Source organism: Staurois parvus, unplaced genomic scaffold, assembly GCF_062004578.1.
Source record: "Staurois parvus isolate SC_StPar_1 unplaced genomic scaffold, SC_StPar_1.0 ptg000770l, whole genome shotgun sequence".
NCBI lineage: Eukaryota > Metazoa > Chordata > Amphibia > Anura > Ranidae > Staurois > Staurois parvus.
The window spans coordinates 780,856-800,658 of NW_028318566.1; the positions used below are offsets into that span (position 1 = coordinate 780,856).

Sequence of the window (19,803 nt, forward strand, 5' to 3'; positions counted from 1 at the left end):
GATAATGATTCGTGGGGAAATTCGTCATCAGACACTGAAAACGATTTTGCGACTTTGCCCAGTGATGTGCGAACTTGGCGCTATATTTCAAATTTCAGTGTTTTTGGTTTGATTATATTATTGAATTAAATGTATTATTATATTATTATTTTTTATGATTATTTATTAAATTATAATTTATGATTTCATGTTTCAAGTTTTATCCTACTCGGGATGTTTACTAGACTCTTGTTCGGACAGATTTCAGTGAGTTATTCCTAAGAATTACAGGCCTACAATATAAAACCCCAAATTTCCATGCAAAATAATGGTACTGCTTTCAGCACCAAAAATCTGAAATAATCATACCGCCAGGGAGGTTAAAGCACCATGAAAGTGAAATAAGGTATACGTTTTGAAGTAAAGCAAAGCAAACACAACGTGTAAACAGGACTGTAAGCGTACCATTTTATTTAGTGACAGGTGCTTTGATTGGCATTCAGAGTGCTTTAAAAAGCTTGTCCAAAGCCACTTTTTGAGGCAAATGTGAATAAGCTATAATACAAAATACTAACCGCAACATACAAAGCCATTCACAACTCTTACCCAAACTACATCAGCAATCTTGTCTCAAAATACCACCCAAGCCATCCTCTCCACTCTTCCCAAGACCTCTTGCTGGCTAGCTCCCTGGTCTCCTCCTCCCATGCTCTGCTCCAGGATGTCTCCAGAGCCTCTCTCATCTTTTGGAACTCTCAACTTCAATCCCTTTGGCTATGTCCTATACTGCCCACCTTTAGGCAATCTCTGAAAGCTAATTTCTTCAGAAAAGCCTATCTATCTCCACCTAACAACTGAACTTTTATTTCTTTTAGCAGATCATCCTTCACAGTTATTACCCTTTGTACCACTTGCCCTACCCCAGTAGATTGTTAGCTCTTATGAGCAGGGCCCTCCTAAGGCAGGCCATACATTAGGCAGTTTTCTCTCCTGCAACCACACTGAGTGAGTTGATGGGGAATCCCTCCTGTTTAAAAACTCACTGTATATTACACACAAACATTATACACCTATCAGCAATGACATTGTGACCACCCTCCATAACTTGCCAAGGCATGGACTTCAATAGGCCTCTGAAGGTACGCTGTGGTATCTGGCACCAAGATGTCAGTATCAGGTCCTTTAAGTCCTGTAAGTGGCAAGGTGTGGCCCCCATGAAATGTACTTGTTTTTCCAGCACAGATGCTCGATTAGGATTGAGATCTGGAGAATTTGGAGGTCAGGTCATCACCTCAACCTAATTGTATTACTCAAACCATTCTTGAATGCTTCTGACCAGTTCGCCATCTTCCATTGCTCCTTGGTCCAGTTCTGATACTCACAAGCTCATTGTAGTTGCTTTTGACTCTGGTCACAGGTTAGCATTGGCACCCTGACCAGTCTGCAGCTACACAGTCCCACATGCAAAAATCTGCAATGTACTGTGTGTTCCAAGACCTTTCTATCAGAACCAACATTAACTTTTTTTCAACAGTTTGAGCTACAGTAGCTCTTCTAGTGGATTGAACTACATGAGCTAGCGTTCGCTCCTCACCTGCTTCAGTGAGCCTTGTCTGCCCATGACCTTGTCACCAATTTGCTGTTTTGCTTTCTTGAACAATTTTTGGTAGGTTCTGACCACTGCTTACAGGGAAGATTGCACAAGAGCTGCAGTTTTGGAGATGCTCTGATCCAGTTGTGTCTTAAACTGATAATTCAGGCGCTGGATTATGATAATATACAATGTGTCCGTAAAATAGTCCATTGGGCAGTGTTCCCAGAAGGAATCAGACAATTGACAACTTGTAACTGTTGTGCTGTGTAGCAACCCAGCAGCTCCACGATGAATAACACCAGGAGTGGTGTATAATCCACATAGAGCGTTTAGGTCAGCTTGTATAGGTATAAATTCCCAGTACACTCAGATGTGTAAATCATAAAGGCATTTATTGACACAATATAAATCCAACCAGTAAAAAATTCTTATGGTGAACAATCCACAGAATATGTTCATGCAAGGCCCATACACAGGCACTGATGTCTAAAATACTACCACAAGCTGATGTTAATGTGTATAATCCCACACACCACTAGTACATGGGGACCGTCTACTAGATGATGACAAACCAAAGGTGGAATGAGCTCATATATCACAACAATGGCGAGTTAGCTCCGTCAGACGAGGATAGCAGCACAGACCACTGGGGTATTGCTGGCAGCAGACCAACGAGGAGATGGATGGCTAAACGGTCGACCTATGCATAGATGAAATGAGCATGCCAGGGACCGCAAACTGCTAATGTGAACCCAATCTTCGAAGCTGCACGAACATCATCGACCAGGATGGGGGTCGCTTACCAGAAGTAGGTAGATTGCAAGCTGGGCAGAAGGCTAACAGGAGGCTTGGGCTGTCATGACTATGCGTTTTTGGCGTGGTCCTTTGTCAAGTCAAGTGATGATTTCCTCATTGGTCTGCTGCCAGCAATACCCCAGTGGTCTGTGTCCGCTATCCTCGTCTGATGGAGGTAACACACCATTGTTGTGATCAATGTGCTCATTCCACCCTTGGCTTGTCATCATCTAGTACACGGTCCCGGTGTACTAATAGTGTGTGGGATTATACGCATTATCATCATCTTGTGGCAGTATTTTAGACATCAGTGCCTGTGTATGGGCCTTGCATGAATATATTCTGTGGATTGTTCACCATAGGAATTTTTTACTGATTGGATTTATATTGTGTCAATAAATGCTTTTATGATTTACACATCTGAGTGTGCTGGGGATTTATACCTATACAAGATGACCTAAGCGCTCTATGTGGATTATTGGATTATATATCTGAGCCAGTTGTCTAGCCATCTCAATTTGGCCCTTGTCAACATCGCTCAAATCCTTACACTTGCTCCTTTTTTATGCTTTCTTGTTCCATATTTTTGTTATTTTCAGGAAGATGGCAAAAAAAAGGTACATACAGTGATTCGCTAAAGAAATAATTGTACATATATTGGATAAGAACATACAGTACATGAAACATGCATTAAACCAGTAAACATAAAATGTACAATATAGCGCACATTAAAACATTATGGGCATCAACAGTACTAAAATGGAATGTCCAACTGATCAATACAAAAAAGCACTCTGAGTAAAGATGTGGAAAAGAGAACTAGAATGGGAGGGGTGAGAAGGAGGAAGGAGAGGCCCTGAGGTCCATAGTGCGTATTCACTAAAATGATATGGTAGTTTCCCTTTAACATGAATTTGCTTGTATTCTACTAAACATTAATGCAAACTATTTTTAGCAAAACCATCATTGTCTAGAAATTAGCCTCCTGTTTAATCATGTCCCTAAATTAGGAGAGTATTTATAAAGCTCTGTGTGAAGTTTTCATGTCATTTACTGTGTAAAGGATAAGTGCTTCACCTGGTGATTTACCAAACAAGAAAAAGCTGTTTAGTGAATGTGATTTTTTTTTTTCACTTTTTTTGGTAAATTACGTGAAATTGTAATGGTGGCAGTAGTATTGTATGCAGCAGTTAAAGCAACTCTGTTGCTAAATAGAGATTTAGAAAAAAAATGTTCCCTACACTTAACACTTATTGCCGCCTGCACCAATGATTTCTGTGGTATTTAGGATAAACCACCACCCTCAAGGAATCTTCAGAAACCAACACTTCAGGATTATCAATTTCCCGGTCCCCTGCTGCACTTTGTGGTTTCTCTTGCCAGCCCTGTGTCCTTACAAAACACAGAGTTGTAGGGTCAGTAAATCAAACCTCTGAGCGCAGCAAAGAGAATAGGAAATTGACACTGCTGGAATTGTCAAATTATAAAGATTCTTTAGGCAACAGATTCTTTTCAGTACAGCAAAAACAAAGGTGTGGTTGGCAGGAGAGGTAAGTGTTCATTGTTAACTTTGAAGGGAGCGTTTTTGTTTTTTTTTAATCTCACTTAAAAGGAACCTGACACCAAGCTCAGACCTAAAAAAAAACCCCCAAAAAAACAACTTGCCTTCACCTACTTTAACCACTTCAAGTCCGGACACTTTCACCCCCTTCCTGTCTAGGCCAATTTTTAGCTTTCAGCGCTATCACACTTTGAATGACAATTGCGCGGTCATGCAAAACTGTACCCATATGAATCGTTTAGCATTTTTTTGAGACAGATAAAGCTATATTTTGGTGGTATTTACTCACCACTGGAATTTTTTTTTTTGTTTGCTATGTAAATGAAAAAGTCCAAATATTTTGAAAAAAAGTGTTTTTCTTATAAATCATCATAAATCTTGGCCAAAATTTATTTATTCCCAAATTAGCTTATAACCAAAAATTATAATTTTTAAACATTTTTTTTTTTTTACATTTTTTTATTTTACTTTTTTATATTATTATTATTTTTTTTTTTACATACTGTCACCCTAGCAGTACAGTGTCACCATGGTGACACTGTACTACTTGTGGGGGGTAATGAAGATTTTTTATTTTACACTGATTGCTTTTACACCCATAAAGGCTGTAAAAGCAATCATTTCTCCTCCTCTCTAGCTGCATTCTTGCAGCCATTGAGAACTACTGTGTGAGTTGTGATTGGTCACAGCTTGTCACATGGTACAAGGCTGTTGTGAATAGCCTTGTACCATGTGACCTCTGTGATCATTCACAGATTTCACATGTAGTAAGCAATGATGTCAAGTGACATCTTGCTTACTACTCTGCATGTGATCACTGATTGGCCAATCAGTGATCACATGATCGGGACCTCGCACAGAGGTCCCATACGACGATCGGTGTTCCACTGTGTTCGGAGGACACAGCGGGCACCGGATCATGGTGCTGCGCGCTCCCAGGGAGCACGCAGAAGCAGGGGGCGGGGAGGCCGTTTATAAACGGCCACCCGCCCCTGCACTGCCACCGTCCAGCCGTTTATATACAATGGCCAGACAAGAGGTGGTTAAGAGAGAAGTTTGGGGTTTGGGAAAAAAAAATTTATACTCACCTAGATGGGTTCTGCATCTTTCCCCCTGCTGGCTCTGGACTGAGAACGGAACAATCAAACACCGCTGATAACTTAGTTCTCCCCTCCACTCTGACTGTTAGTCACCACCTCTCTGCTCTGCCCCTCACTGGAGCACTGGGCTGTGCAGGGAGGGAGCTCATGGGTCAAGCTCTACGTGGATAGCTGAAAGGCTGAGCCAGCTGCTGGTCTAGGCATCTGGGTGGATTTATCAGCTGGGATCTTTCTCAGCCTGGAGTGGCTGAGAGACATCAACAGCGGGATTTAGCTTGCTGTCGGCTGAAAACGGGTGACAGTAGTACAGAACGAACTACATTCCTGTGATCCATAGGAAAAGTAGGGCCAAAAAAGCTTTGGGCATACTTCTCCTTTAATGTAGTTGGACATTTTTCCTTATGCCTCAGGGACTGTTCACAACCATGGCATGTTTCATTTATGTGAGAGTCTCAACTGTGGCAAGACAGACTGGAGCTTGCTGCTCTCTCACCCTGGCACTTAAGGCCCTTGGTAGTTTATTCATTCTGTATTCTTAATTTTATAAGCCCACAAAAAAATAAAAATGTACAGTGGTGCAGTGGGAGAATCAAATTTCTTTGTCAATTAGTCAGCTGTTCAATTTCCTGTCTTTGTTCTCTGGAAAACTCTGTAGTTGTTCTTCCCTGGGCCAGTGTAGAAAGCTCAAACATAAACTCCTGGTACTTGTGCATATTGAGTCTAAAGTTAAATCAATAGAAAGTCTAAAGTTGGCCATAGATGGTTAGATGTTTGCTTGAAAAATTCTGAAACATTTATCGTCAGAGCATTTAATGATGCCATCATTGAGTCAACTAGTTTAGTTTGAAAGCCCTTTAAAACTTTGTCCAGACTTGTTATTTGAATGGATTCCCTGTTTTGTTTAATAAGGTCATGTTATTGGCTATGAAATCAACAAAAGAATTTTGCAAACTTTATTAAAAAAAAAAAAAAAAAAATATATATATATATATATATATATATATAATTTATTTTTTTTTTTTCCAGTTAGCCAGTGGGGTTGTAGTGGATATACTACATATACTGTACTTGCATCTTATTATAAATCCTTTCTTTGTATTGTTCATTAATGCAATCCTATATCATACAAAATTTATTATAAGAATGAATGTTTTTGACCAGAACAGTTCTAATTCTGAACAAAACTTTTACTAGTACATGCACATTACAGAAAGTAAGCTTTTTCTGAGGACCACATTAACAGAATTTGATTTGTTCAGATAAGAAATGAAAAAATGTCCATTCTTCGCCTTCAGTTTTTCTTGTTATTACAGTTGAATGTGATTGTTGATTTTTCCTCACTAGCCATTAGGAGATTGAACAAATGGTTTGAAAAAGAACATTTTTTAAATATAATTCTTATTCTAACTATGTATGACCAGCTTAAGGCCCCGTTCACATGGGGCAGAATCTGCTTGCTCAGTGGGGGAATCTGTCCGCTAATCCCCTTCTGAGCGGAGCAGGTGGATGACCGGTCTATGTCCACTCTGTTTATGCAGAGCAGACACGGACATAGCCTGGTCTGTTCTCTGGGTGTTTGGATGTAAACAGACCATCTGTCAGTTTACACCTGATTATCCTCCGATTCAATCCACCCAGAGAGAGGTGAACGGATCTCCTTCCACTTTTAGCGGATTGGTTCACATTGGAAGTAGGCAGGTGTAAACAGATGCATGACTGTGTACATCTGTTGCTCCTCCGAGCATGGAGGGTCCAGTCGGGTCTGACTGAAAAAGCGGACAGGCAGAACCATTCGGATCGATTGTGTGGAAGAGGCCTAAGAGTCAAGAAATTTCCAGACTGCATAGCAGAATATACCATAGGTCCCCTGATAAAATGACCACCTGTCAATTGGGGAAACATTGGGTCAAAGTAGGAGCTTTAGTTATATAAATGTATGTCTATCTGAGATGTTTGAGATTCCTGCAAGGTGAGCTGGTGTTGGTGAAGGTTAAGGGTCATTCATACACTAATGATAAGATTTTTGCTGGAATTGTTCTCCTGGTCTGCTTTAACACACACAATTCACACACAAAAATCTTTGTTGTGCTTTCAGGCAATATATTTTATTCGTTAGTCTTCAAAGCAGAGCTGTGCTTGCTGCATGTGCCTTGTGTTTGGTATCCAATTATTTTGTTCTTAATCTAATGATGCAACCCCTTCAAAACTTTGGTAAAAAGCAGCAAACATTAAAAATGTACTTAACTGCTTGTTGAACATAAATAATAAAGAAAAAAATAACTTCAATGTACCTTCCCTGTGGGCCCCCATTACAAACTTTGGCTTCCGGCTGAGCAATGGAAATGGATCATCTCTTTGTAAATTTTTTTTTATTTGTACAAAGACTCACACAGAGGACATTCTCTGTGTCTAACAACCTTTGGGCTACTCCAGCCGTTTGCATTTCTCAGCATGAACTATCTTTAATAAACCCATTGGGAGCAGCTACTGGTGATTGTTCTAACAGTATCGAGAACAGGCCTGGTGCTAGCTGCTCAGGAGGTTGGTCATTAAAGCCTTGGGACTTATTTCTGACTCTCGCTGCCTGCCGCAATAGCTATACGTCAGTTAAAATGTGCATTGCCACTTCAGCATAATGAAAACTGCAATTATTCTGTTCCGTAAGTCAGATGGGCAACAGAATTAAGCAAGCAATGGCATTTCTTTACTCACCAATGCTCAAGATGTGCTGTGGAGGAGCAAATTAAACTACTTTTCATTTTGCAGTTGGGTCTCAATATCTGTCTTTGACAGAGGGAGTGTAGGGCTTTTCTGAAGATTATGTATGCTCATGTGTTAGGCTTTCGTGTCTTTGTTGTCAAAAGAGTTTTTGGTATTTCACTCTTTCTATTCTGGCTGTTCAAGCAGAGGATATTTCTGAGAGCTGCTTGATTGACAGGAACTTTGCAACAAAAGTGAATCTTTAGCTATCTGTTATGCACAGAAACCATGCTTTTGAAGGAGAACTAGAGTGTTTTTAAATCGGTTTTCAGTCTCCGAGAGCTTAGCACAAGGATGGCAGCTTTCGACGCCAGATAAGTATGCTGCTGCTGGGGTTATTTTAGTGTTTAGGATAGTATGTTACTTTTAGGGTCAATGGTTACAGGAGGTTGTTAGGGTTTAGATTCGAGTTTTGAGGCTTTAAAGGTTGGAATTAGGGTAAAATTAAGTATTGGGAAAGTTACGAGTTAATGTTATTGATTGGGGTGGTTGTGTTAATGTCTGTTTTTTCAGAAAGATATGTCAGAGGTTAAGGATGTTTGATGGAATTGTTCGATGTTTACTTGTTCAGCACCAAAAGCCCACTGTATAGAACAGCGGTTCTCAACCTGGGGGTCGCGACCCCTTTGGGGGTCGAACGACACTTTCCCAGGGGTCGCCTAAGACCATCGGAAAACACATATTTCCGATGGCCTTAGGAACCGAGACACCGCTCCTCTATCCGACTCCAGGTGTGGGCGGGATGACATGCCGTCCCTGTCATCTGGACACACCCCCGGGATCAATCCTCGTCGGTGATTGGCCGCCGGAACTGTAGCTTAGGAGATGCACACAGGCGGCCAATCACCGGCGAGGAGGAGGAGCCGAGCGGCACCGCGAAGATCGAGCGAGTGAAGAGGAGGAGAGCGGCGGGAGAAGGAAGACATCTGACCGGTAAGTGTCTGTACCATGGGAGAGGGAGGGAGCGAGCGAGCCCAGGCTGGAGCAGGGGTCAGCAAGGTAAGTATCATTGGTGTCAGTGGGAGGAATAGTGCCCAATCATTGGTGTCACTAATACCAACGATGGGGCACTATTCCTTCCCCCACTGACACCAACGATGGGGCACTATTCCTCCCCCCACTGACACCAACGATGGGGCACTATTCCTCCCCCCACTGACACCAACGATGGGGCACTATTCCTCCCCCCACTGACACCAACGATGGGGCACTATTCCTCCCCCCACTGACACCAACGATGGGGCACTATTCCTCCCCCCACTGACACCAACGATGGGGCACTATTCCTCCCCCCACTGACACCAACGATGGGGCACTATTCCTCCCCCCACTGACACCAACGATGGGGCACTATTCCTCCCCCCACTGACACCAACGATGGGGCACTATTCCTCCCCCCACTGACACCAACGATGGGGCACTATTCCTCCCCCCACTGACACCAACGATGGGGCACTATTCCTCCCCCCACTGACACCAACGATGGGGCACTATTCCTCCCCCCACTGACACCAACGATGGGGCACTATTCCTCCCCCCACTGACACCAACGTTGGGGCACTATTGCCCCCACTGACACCAACGTTGGGGCACTATTGCTCCCACTGACACCAACGTTGGGGCACTATTCCTCCCACTGACACCAACGATGGGGCACTATTCCTCCCACTGACAACAACGATGGGGCACTATTCCTCCCACTGACAACAACGATGGGGCACTATTCCTCCCACTGACAACAACGATGGGGCACTATTCCTCCCACTGACAACAACTATGGGGCACTATTCCTCCCACTGACAACAACGATGGGGCACTATTCCTCCCACTGACACCAACGATGGGGCACTATTCCTCCCACTGACACCAACGATGGGGCACTATTCCTCCCACTGACACCAACGATGGGGCACTATTCCTCCCACTGACACCAACGATGGGGCACTATTCCTCCCACTGACACCAACGATGGGGCACTATTCCTCCCACTGACACCAACGATGGGGCACTATACTTCCCACTGACACCAACGATGGGGCACTATTCCTCCCACTGACACCAACGTTGGGGCACTATTGCTCCCCCTGATACCAACGATGGGGCACTATTCCTCCCACTGATACCAATGATGGGGGCACTATTCCTCCCACTGATACCAATGATGGGGCACTATTCCTCCCACTGATACCAATGATGGGGCACTATTCCTCTCAGTGACACCAGTGTTAGGGCACTATTCCTTCCACTGATACCAGTGATGGGACACTTTTCCTCCCACTGACACCAGTGATGGGGCACTATTCCTCCCACTGACACCAATGATGGGGCACTATTCCCCCCACTGACACCAATGATGGGGCACTATTCCCCCCACTGACACCAATGATGGGGCACTATTCCCCCCACTGACACCAATGATGGGGCACTATTCCCCCCACTGACACCAATGATGGGGCACTATTCCCCCCACTGACACCTATGATGGGGCACTATTCCCCCCACTGACACCAATGATGGGGCACTATTCCTCCCACTGACACCTATGATTGGGCACTATTCCTCCCACTGACACCTATGATTGGGCACTATTCCTCCCACTGACACCAATGATGGGGCACTATTCCCCCCACTGACACCAATGATGGGGCACTATTCCTCCCACTGACACCAATGATGGGGCACTATTCCTCCCACTGACACCAATGATGGGGCACTATTCCTCCCACTGACACCTATGATGGGGCACTATTCCTCCCACTGACACCAATGATGGGGCACTATTCCCCCCACTGACACCTATGATGGGGCACTATTCCTCCCACTGACACCAATGATGGGGCACTATTCCTACCACTGATACCAATGATGGGGCACTATTCCTCCCATTGACATCAATGATGGGACACTATTCCTCCCACTGACACCAATGACGTGGCACTACTCCTCCAACTGCAAAATTACAGTTATGAAGTAGCAACAAAAATAATTTTATGGTTGGGGGTCACCACAACATGAGGAACTGTATTAAGGGGTCGCGGCATTAGAAAGGTTGAGAACCACTGGTATAGAACTATTATGTCAGGGTACAATACTGAAATCAAAGCCACTGTCTACTTGCTTTTTCAAAGCACATGTAAAAGACATCTTACATTAAATAATCTCATGAGCTGGTGTTGATTTTTTTTTGTTAAAAAACCTTCTCTATTTATTATTTGCAACAGCATGTTCATAGGGGCTACATTTGCTCGCTCTCTCTCTGTATATGCAGGTATCTTGGGGGCCATGTTAGCTCACTGCATATACAGGTTTAGTTTCTCACTTAGTATGGTGGAGCTGTGACTGTTCCTCTCCCAGTGCATGTCTACTTATTTATTTTAGATTTTATATATTTATTTGTATATTGTACAATATGTCTGTTCTTCATTCATGTCAGGTGCACTAATGTATGCATTTGCTAAGTAAAACACAATTTATAAATGTATAGCTAAAGTCAAAACATGCATTACAGGAGCCCATAGTCCAAAGAAAGAATGATAGTGCACAATAACATCCGTTAATGAACAATATCACGCACTTTGTCTAAATATTGAAGAGTTTTTTTTTCTTTACAGCCATTACCATTATAAACACTAGCTAGGACAAATGAAAAGAACATATAGTTATAATTACATAATAGGTGAGTGATGCATGCACACAGATCTGATTGGTCTCTTAAAGGGAACCTGTATTTTGGACACAGAGGGCAAAGCAACACTTTTATTGTACTGTGGCCCTGTCCCCTTACCCTTCCTTTCATTCCTCCACCACTCAGTTGAGGCACCAAGAGCAAAGGAAAGCCCTGTGTAAGCTACTGGACGCCAGAGTCATATCTTACACTGGGCTAAATACATCCTGTATTATTACTGATTGATCTGGATCGGTTGCATTGGGTGAGTCACATTGTTCTCAATAAAGTCAGTATTGGGTATTTCCTTCAGCTTCTAGCGTTTGCATGGTAGAGGATTAAAGTGTGTGCTGGGGAGGGGTGCGAGGCTAAAGCAAACCTGTTGCTTTGCTTTTAATGAGCAAAGCACAAGTATGTTTTAAAGTGGTTGTAAACCTTAGACATGAATATGAACAAAACATATCTCTCCAGTCAGCTTTCAGAGCTTTCCTCACTAATGTAAAGTCAGCTCCTTGCCTCTGCTTTTCAGAGCTGAGAGATCCTGTGTAAATTCTGACCTTTAAATGGATGTAGGGGAAGACATCTGTAGATAAATAAGTACAACGTATGTAGGAGGATTTGTTTAATCTCTGTGTATCACCTGAGGCCAGTCAGTTTACTGGGTATATGTAAGGGTGTACAACCACTTTACGGTAAATGGAGAGAAACTGTAGTCAGTATGTCCAAGCTAAATACACATTATTGCAGCTCTATAATAACTATTCAGATCATGCATTTTTTAAATGTAAGGCGCATGGTACCTGAATTTTTTACTTCATGCAATCCCCTAAACAGCAGAGCTCAGATTGGGAGAGTACAAAGCAGCACAAGGAGCCAATCGGTTGTTCTGTTGTGCTAATGTGCTAACAAAGAACATAAAGAACATGCTGATAAGAGGACAGAGTGGAATGAAAAAAAAATTATATACACACACAAACTGGATATAAAAAGTCTACACACCCATGTTAAAATGTCAGGTGTCTGTGATGTAAAAAAGTGAGACAAAGATAAATCATTTCAGAACTTTTCCCACCTTTAATGTGACCTATAAACTGTACAACTCAATTGAAAAACAAACTGAAATCTTTTTGGGGGAAGTAAACATAAAAAACTAAAATAATGTGGTTGCATAAGTGTGCACACCCTCTTATAACTGGGGATGTAGCTGTGTTCAGAATTAAGCAATTGCATTCAAAATCATGGTAAATAGGAGTCAGTACACACCTGCTATAATTTAAAGTGCCTCTGATTAACACCAAATAAAGATCAGCTGTTCTATTAGGTCTTTCCTGACATTTTCTTAGTTGCATCCTACAGCAAAAGCCATGGTCCCCAGAGAGCTTCCAAAGCATCACAGGGATCTCATTGTTAAAAGATATCAGTCAGGAGAAGGGTACAAAAGAATTTCCAAAGCATTAGATATACCATGGAACACAGTGAAGACAGTCATCATAAAGTGGAGAAAATATGGCGCAACAGTGACATTACCAAGAACTGGACATCCCTCCAAAATGGATGAAAAGACGAGAAGAAGACTGGTCTGGGAGGCTGCCAAGAGGCCTACAGCAGCACTAAAGGAACTGCAGGAATATCTGGCAAGTACTGGCTGTGTGGTACATGTGACAACAATGTCCCGTATTCTTTATATGTCTGGGCTATGAGGTAGAGTGGCAAGGTGGAAGCCTTTTTCTTACGAAGAAAAACATCCAAGCCCAGCTAAATTTTGCAAAAACGAATCTGAATTCTCCCAAAAGCATGTGGGAAAATGTGTTGTGGTCTGATGCAGCGTTTCTCAACCGGGGTGCCGCGAGGAGTCCCCAGGGGTGCCATGGGAAAATTGCCAAAATATCCCCCAATCTATGCAAATTTTTCTCACCACCAGCAATGTTTTTTCTTTACAGTGGTGCCAGTCCGCTAAGTAAAATGCATATGCAGATATCACTGGCACTCAGGAAGCTCTGCGGGCAACCTGCCCACATCTTGGCAACCAATGATATCATCACGTCCCATGTGGCTTTCGTGTGGTAAGCGTCCTGCTCTAGCTGCGGTTGACGAGCTCTTCTGTCGGCAGCTGAGGCTGAGACAGCACATGCTGGCGTGTGAGAGGGCAGAAAAAGACAGCTTTTCTTTGGTGCACTGCATTTGAGCTCTGGAAGGTACACACTATGATGGTGATTCATTACTAAGGTTGAAGTTTTCATTACTTTCTAATTTAATCTAAAAGGTTGAGAAACACTGGTCTGTTGAAACCAAGGTTCAACTTTTTGGCCATAATTCCAAAAGATATTCTTGGTGCAAAAAAAAAACACTGCACATCACCAAAAGAGCACCATACCCACAGTGAAACATGGTGGTGGCAGCATCATGCTTTGGGGCTGTTTTCTTCAGCTGGAACTGGGGCCTTAGTCAGGGTAGAGGAAACTATGAGCAGTTCCAAATACCAGTCAGTATTGGCACAAAACCTTCAGGCTTCTGCTAGAAAGCTAAACATCTTTCAGCATAACTACGACCCAAAGCATACATCCAAATCAACAAAGGAATGGCTTAACCAGAAGAAGATTAAAGTTTTGGAATAGCCCAGCCAGAGCCCAGACCTGAAACCAATCAAAAATCTGTGGGGTGATCTGAAGAGGTCTGTGCACAGGAGATGCCCTCGCAATCTGACAGACTTGGAGTGTTTTTGCAAGGAAGAGTGGACAAATATTGCCAAGTCAAGATGTGCCATGCTGATAGACTCATTCCCAAAAAGACTGTTGAAGCACCTTTTGATTTTGTTACAGCACTCAAAGTATTAGTTTAGGGTGTGCACACTTATGCAACCATATTTTAGTTTTTTATTTTTACTTCCCTCCACCTAAAAGATTTCAGTTTGTTGTTCAATTGAGTTGTACAGTTTATAGGTCACACTAAAGGTGGGAAAAGTTCTGAAATGATTTATCTTTGTCTAATTTTTTTACATCATAGAAACCTGACATTTTAACAGGGATGTGTAGACTTGTTATATCCACTGTATGTATACATTAAATTGTAAGATCCATGAGCAGGGCCCTCCTATTCCTTTTGTACTGAAATGGATTGTAATTGTACTGTCCCCCTTAATATTGTAGAGCGCTGCGCAAACTGTTGGTGCTATTTAAATCCTGTATAATATATATAAATCACCAAGTAGTGACAATATATCACAGGATTCGGATGGAAGCCTATACCCTCATGAAAAAGTAAGCAAAATGTAATGAAGGAAGTATCAGGGTGACCGTATGCAATTTTGAAAATAAGACAACAGTGACGATGGCCACATTTCCTGATGGTTTCCCCAAAATCTGAGCTCTGAGTAATCGGTATTCGATGGTTAATGCTTATATGCTTAAAAGGATAAGTTCACCTTTTGGACAAAAATAATAAATGCACATTTTTTTTTGCAAGTAAAAAAAAGTACATTTTATTATTTTTGCCCAATGGAGCCTGGAAAGCATTGCACCAGTGATCAGTAGATCGCTGCTGCCATGCAGATCTCCTGCAGACCTGTCAGAATATGTGCTTTCTGTATGGGATGTACGGTCAAGCAGATATACTGACAGGAAGCTTCAATTAATTACCATGGCGCTCCACAGCGCTGTGGTAGTTAATTGAAAACTACAATCCCACAACCCCTAAGGCTGTCAGGACGTTCGGAAGTACGTGAATGAATGATGTGGCTGTGTGGGCGGAGTCCTGCACCTCCGCACTATTTTCAAATCTGACAGATAATAAACTTCTCCCCGTATTATCTGTCAGAGCAAGGAGGATGGCGGGTGCGGCTGTAGCTATGGGAACGTGTTACATGTTCCACTCTAAAAACAGGTGTTACATGTAACACGTTCCCAAAGGTGAACTTATCCTTTAAAGATGAACTATAGGCAAAAATTTTTTTTCGACATATATGTCCCATTGGGGAGATTTATACTCAATTCCTGTCCCATAGCCATAACAGGAAGTAGGAGGAAATCCATGCAAATTAACCACTTACCAGCTGCCCTATAGCAGAAATACTACTACAGGGCGGCAGGGCTGCGCAAAATCACGTATGTGTGATTTGCATTTCCGCCATTGGTGGCTTCAGCTGTCGATCACTGGGTCCCGGCCGATGATTCCCCGCCGGCACCCGAGTATCAGTGACGAGGGAGAGTTCTGTATGTAAAAAATACAGATCTCTCCCCTGTCAGCTCCTGCAGAGCAATACAAAGCAATGTGCTTACAGTGAAACACACACACTGCACACAGTAAAACAGCACACAGTTAACCCTTTGATCGCTCCAGATGTTAACCCCTTTCTGCCCAGTGTCATTAGTACAGTGTCAGTTCTTTTTATTAGCACTGATCACTGTATTAGTGTCAATGGGGATGTCAGTGATAGTTGGTCAGCCCCCCTCCAGTGTCAGAATGCCCACCGCAGTTCCACAATAAGTCGCTGATTCCCGCCATTACTGTCTACCGCCGTTTGTAGACACTATAACTTTCACGTAAACCAATTAATTTACACATATTGTTTTTTGTTTTTTTTAGCAAAGACATGTAGCAGAATACATGGCCTAAATATATGATGAAATTTGATTTTTTTTTACTGAACATGTTTAATAGAAAAAAGTCAAAAATATTGTTTATCTCAAAATTGTTTTTTTTTGTTTATAGTGCAAAAAATGAAAAACGCACAGGCGATCAAATACCGCCGAAAGTAAGCTCCATTTGTGGGGAAAAAAGGACTTAAATTTCATTTGGGTGCAGCGTTACACGCAATTGTCAGTTAAAGTAATGCAGCGCCGTATTGCAAAAAATGGCCTGGTCAGGAAGGGGGGGTAAATCCTCTGTAGGGCAAGTGGTTAAGGGAATCCTTTGGGGCCCTCAGGTTACCAGAGCTAGTGCTTGCATTAGAAGATTTACTCTCTGTTACTGGTCTGGGAACAACCCAAAATGTGGGATTTTCTTTTACTTGTGTGGTAAAATGGTAAACAGGACAAATAGTGAAGGTTAATCTCAGTAATGGTAACAGATCGCTTCTCGGCCTTTTGGCTAAGATCAAGTGTAGTATCTGTTCTTATCAGTGTCCAGGGGGGGTGCTCCCGGCCATTCTAGCTTTGCGGTGATGGCTGTTGTATAGTACCCCTGCTGGTATGATGGGGGTCTGGAAGGCTAGTACCGGGGGGACAGAAACTGGGATGCCCACACGTAGCTGGGACCTGGGAGTAATTCCCCTGAGGAGACCGGAAGGACCCAGTACCTCCTGATTTGGACGGATCTACCTTGTCTGGCCAGGGGTCGGGAAGGCAGAAAGTCCGCAAACCAGTGCCCCCTGAGTAGACGCCCTCAGGGGTGCCACTAGTAACACCTGGGTGTGGGACCCCACAGTGTGAAGATGGCACAAGGTCACTGTGTTTTCACTCTTTTTGCACAAGCGCCCTTAGGACCAGGCCTTTTGGCTAGGACCAGGGCAATTTTTGCTACAGGCCTCAGGGCCTGGTCTGTGCACAATTTGGCACGGCCACTTTTTTATTTTCTATTTATTTAATTTATTTCACTCCCAAGTTTTGTCACTTTTTCTTACTTATGTGTGTGTTTTCACAGGATGGAGGGTGTGGGTCCTCGGGCCTGCCCTGAAGTCTAGGGGGAGGATGTGTGGCCTTTTGGTTCCTTCCTCCCCTGATCCCTAGGGGGTTTTCTCTTCGGGAGAGCCCCCTGACCAAGTACTGGGTGTCCGGCTTTGACTGGACACAAGGAACGGTGGTCCACCAGGCCTTTTGGCCAGGAGGACCAAATGGGAACCTTGTCCCTGTCAGGAGCTTCGTGCCCCGGGGGATCAGGGTAGCGGTCCAGCCCCTTTAGGGGTAGGACAAAAGCACACCCCTAAGTGCACTTTTTCGTGTGGTGTTTTGCACTTGCACTTTTTTTGTGAACACTCACGGGTTTTTTCGTTATAGTTGCACGTTTGCAGACTTAAAAAAAAAAAAATGGTAACAGACAGAAATAAAAACCTGACCAATGTTCTAATCCCTCTCCACTCTGTCCAAAACTAGAAAAAAAAATCCCTTTCATTATACTTTAAGATACTCCATATATTAGTGGGTGTGTCTTCTGTGATCACATGATTTTGTCCTGTGGGTGGAATTGAGAACACCATGTTCAGGTGACAGTTAATGCTCCCAGAACGCCAGACTGAAGTAGACCTATAAGTAAATGTACAAGTTTGCATGAATACAGCCTTGTCATTCGTATCCTGAAGTTGGGCTTTGAAAATGAAAGCTAGAAGCTGATTGGTTGCTATGCACAGCTACATCAGATTTGCCAACAGCTATTCCATATTCAGGCTGCTTCAATTTTGAGAAATCCCCCTCTCTGTCTTTCCAGTCAAATTACTTTTCCTAGACCGAGATAATGAAATCCATCTGCTGCAGGCAAGTGGAATCACTTCCACAATTGCCTCTCTGTTGATGAGACCGCAGCATTGTAAATGTATTGCAAGGTACATGGGGGTGATCTGCATGAGACTTTCATGAACACAGCCAAGCACTTCACAGATACCGGGATCTACATGACTGTGTTATCTCTGAGCCAGTATCGCAGTCCAGGGAGTCCATCCTGGCCCTGGGTAATGCCTGAAAGAAGATGTGTATTCCTTTTTGGAGTGAAACACAAAGGAATTGTCAGGGGGGGTACTGTGATTTCTGTGAGTTAATATTTATTAACCTGGAACTGTTACACTTACACATGACTTAGTATGCATGAAATGATGTATATGTATTATACAATACACAAAAAAATATATCTGATGCTAGATATACCTTAAACAATTTTTTATTAGGGAAAAATTAAAACAGTTGTCAAATGATTTTTTGCCATCTGTGTCTAATTGGGGAGATTTCCCTTCATTTCCTGTCCTGGGTATACATGCACAGTGGGTTGAGCAAAAGAAAAAAAGCTGACAAATCCCCCCATCAACACAAGCAATGTTGATGCAGGGATCTCTCCCGCTGTTCTATTGTATTCTGACAGCTGGACCAGTTGAATTTCGATACCTGTGTACTGGGCAATAGTGGTTACTGGAACTAGTGTTCCCAGTGGAACATTTTCACTCTTTTTTTGTTCTGGTAGCAACCCAACATTTTGGATTTCCCCTCACATTCCTTTCCGGTGACAATGGCGATCAGGACAATTAGCGAAAGTGAATCTCCCTAATGGAGACACAGCAATAAAAACCCGGCTGTGATTCTGACCCCTCACCACTCTATCCAAATCAAAAAAAAAACTGTTTTCCTTTAATCATATGTTAAAGCGGAACCTCACTCTCTCAACACTGACTATTTGTAATCCTTATGTAAACCATTAGTAAATAAATAGGAAAGTGTATCATATTTTTTGCCTTCCTCTGAATCAACTGTGGGTATAGGATTATAACTTTTTTTTTATATGGTTGAACTGGATGGACTTTTGTCTTTTTCAGCCAGATTAACTATGTAACTATATATTTACTTGTTTTAAACTTTTTTTTTTACATTTCTTCTCACACCTAAGCTAAGGGCAGATGGATTCCAGGAAGTAAATGCTACATGAATCATCTGCCCTTATTAAAGATGGCCACAACCAGAAATACTAGGGGGTGTTTTTCAAAGTGATTTCTCAGAAAAACAAAGCATGGCGACATGGATGGATGGGTGAGTTTGTTAGAATATTAAAAATGAGTTAAATAGCATTTTTGATTTGTGGTGGTCAGATGCAGTGTAATTACTCTTTTAATATCTGCAAACTGATATTAGGCAGTTGGGTGGGACTTGTGCTTAAGGGCACATTAACACTTCTCAGCAGTCTGTTTTGGGCTGTATGAATGTACTGTATGTCGGGGGGGCAGTGTGGTGTGTTTAATCGCTTCCTTTTTTTTGGTAAACTTTATATGACAAACACTTCACTTATGTCACTGCACAGAAGCATGGTACATTGCGCTCGCTGTGGGGTGAAATACAGTGCCATCCAGTGCAGTGCAATGGCTGCAAATTATTGCACCTTACCTTGGGATGCACTGTAATGAGAACAGGGCACATGGAAAACTGTTTTTTTCTATGTGCTCTAGCAGTAACTGGCTGAAAAATGGAAACCCCTGGAAGAAAGACTAATGCAGGCCATAGACGGTTCGTTTATCGGCCGCTTTTTCGTCCGAAAAACGAAACTTCGTTCGTTCTGTAAACCGATGTTGCCACTAATGATTGCGAAAATCATCCGTTTTTTTACAAATTTTCCAACATGACCGATAAACGAAATGAGGATGAACCTCGAAAATCAGCCGATG

At 42.7% G+C, this 19,803-nt stretch overlaps 1 protein-coding gene and 1 pseudogene across 1 annotated transcript in view; both read left to right on the plus strand.

The window, feature by feature from the left end:
• Positions 1-19,803, plus strand: part of MGAT4B (alpha-1,3-mannosyl-glycoprotein 4-beta-N-acetylglucosaminyltransferase B) — a 661,259-nt gene that overhangs the window by 353,175 nt on the left and 288,281 nt on the right. The gene's annotated exons all lie outside the window — the stretch shown is intronic.
• On the plus strand, positions 16,519-16,661 carry LOC149444804 (U2 spliceosomal RNA; annotated as a pseudogene).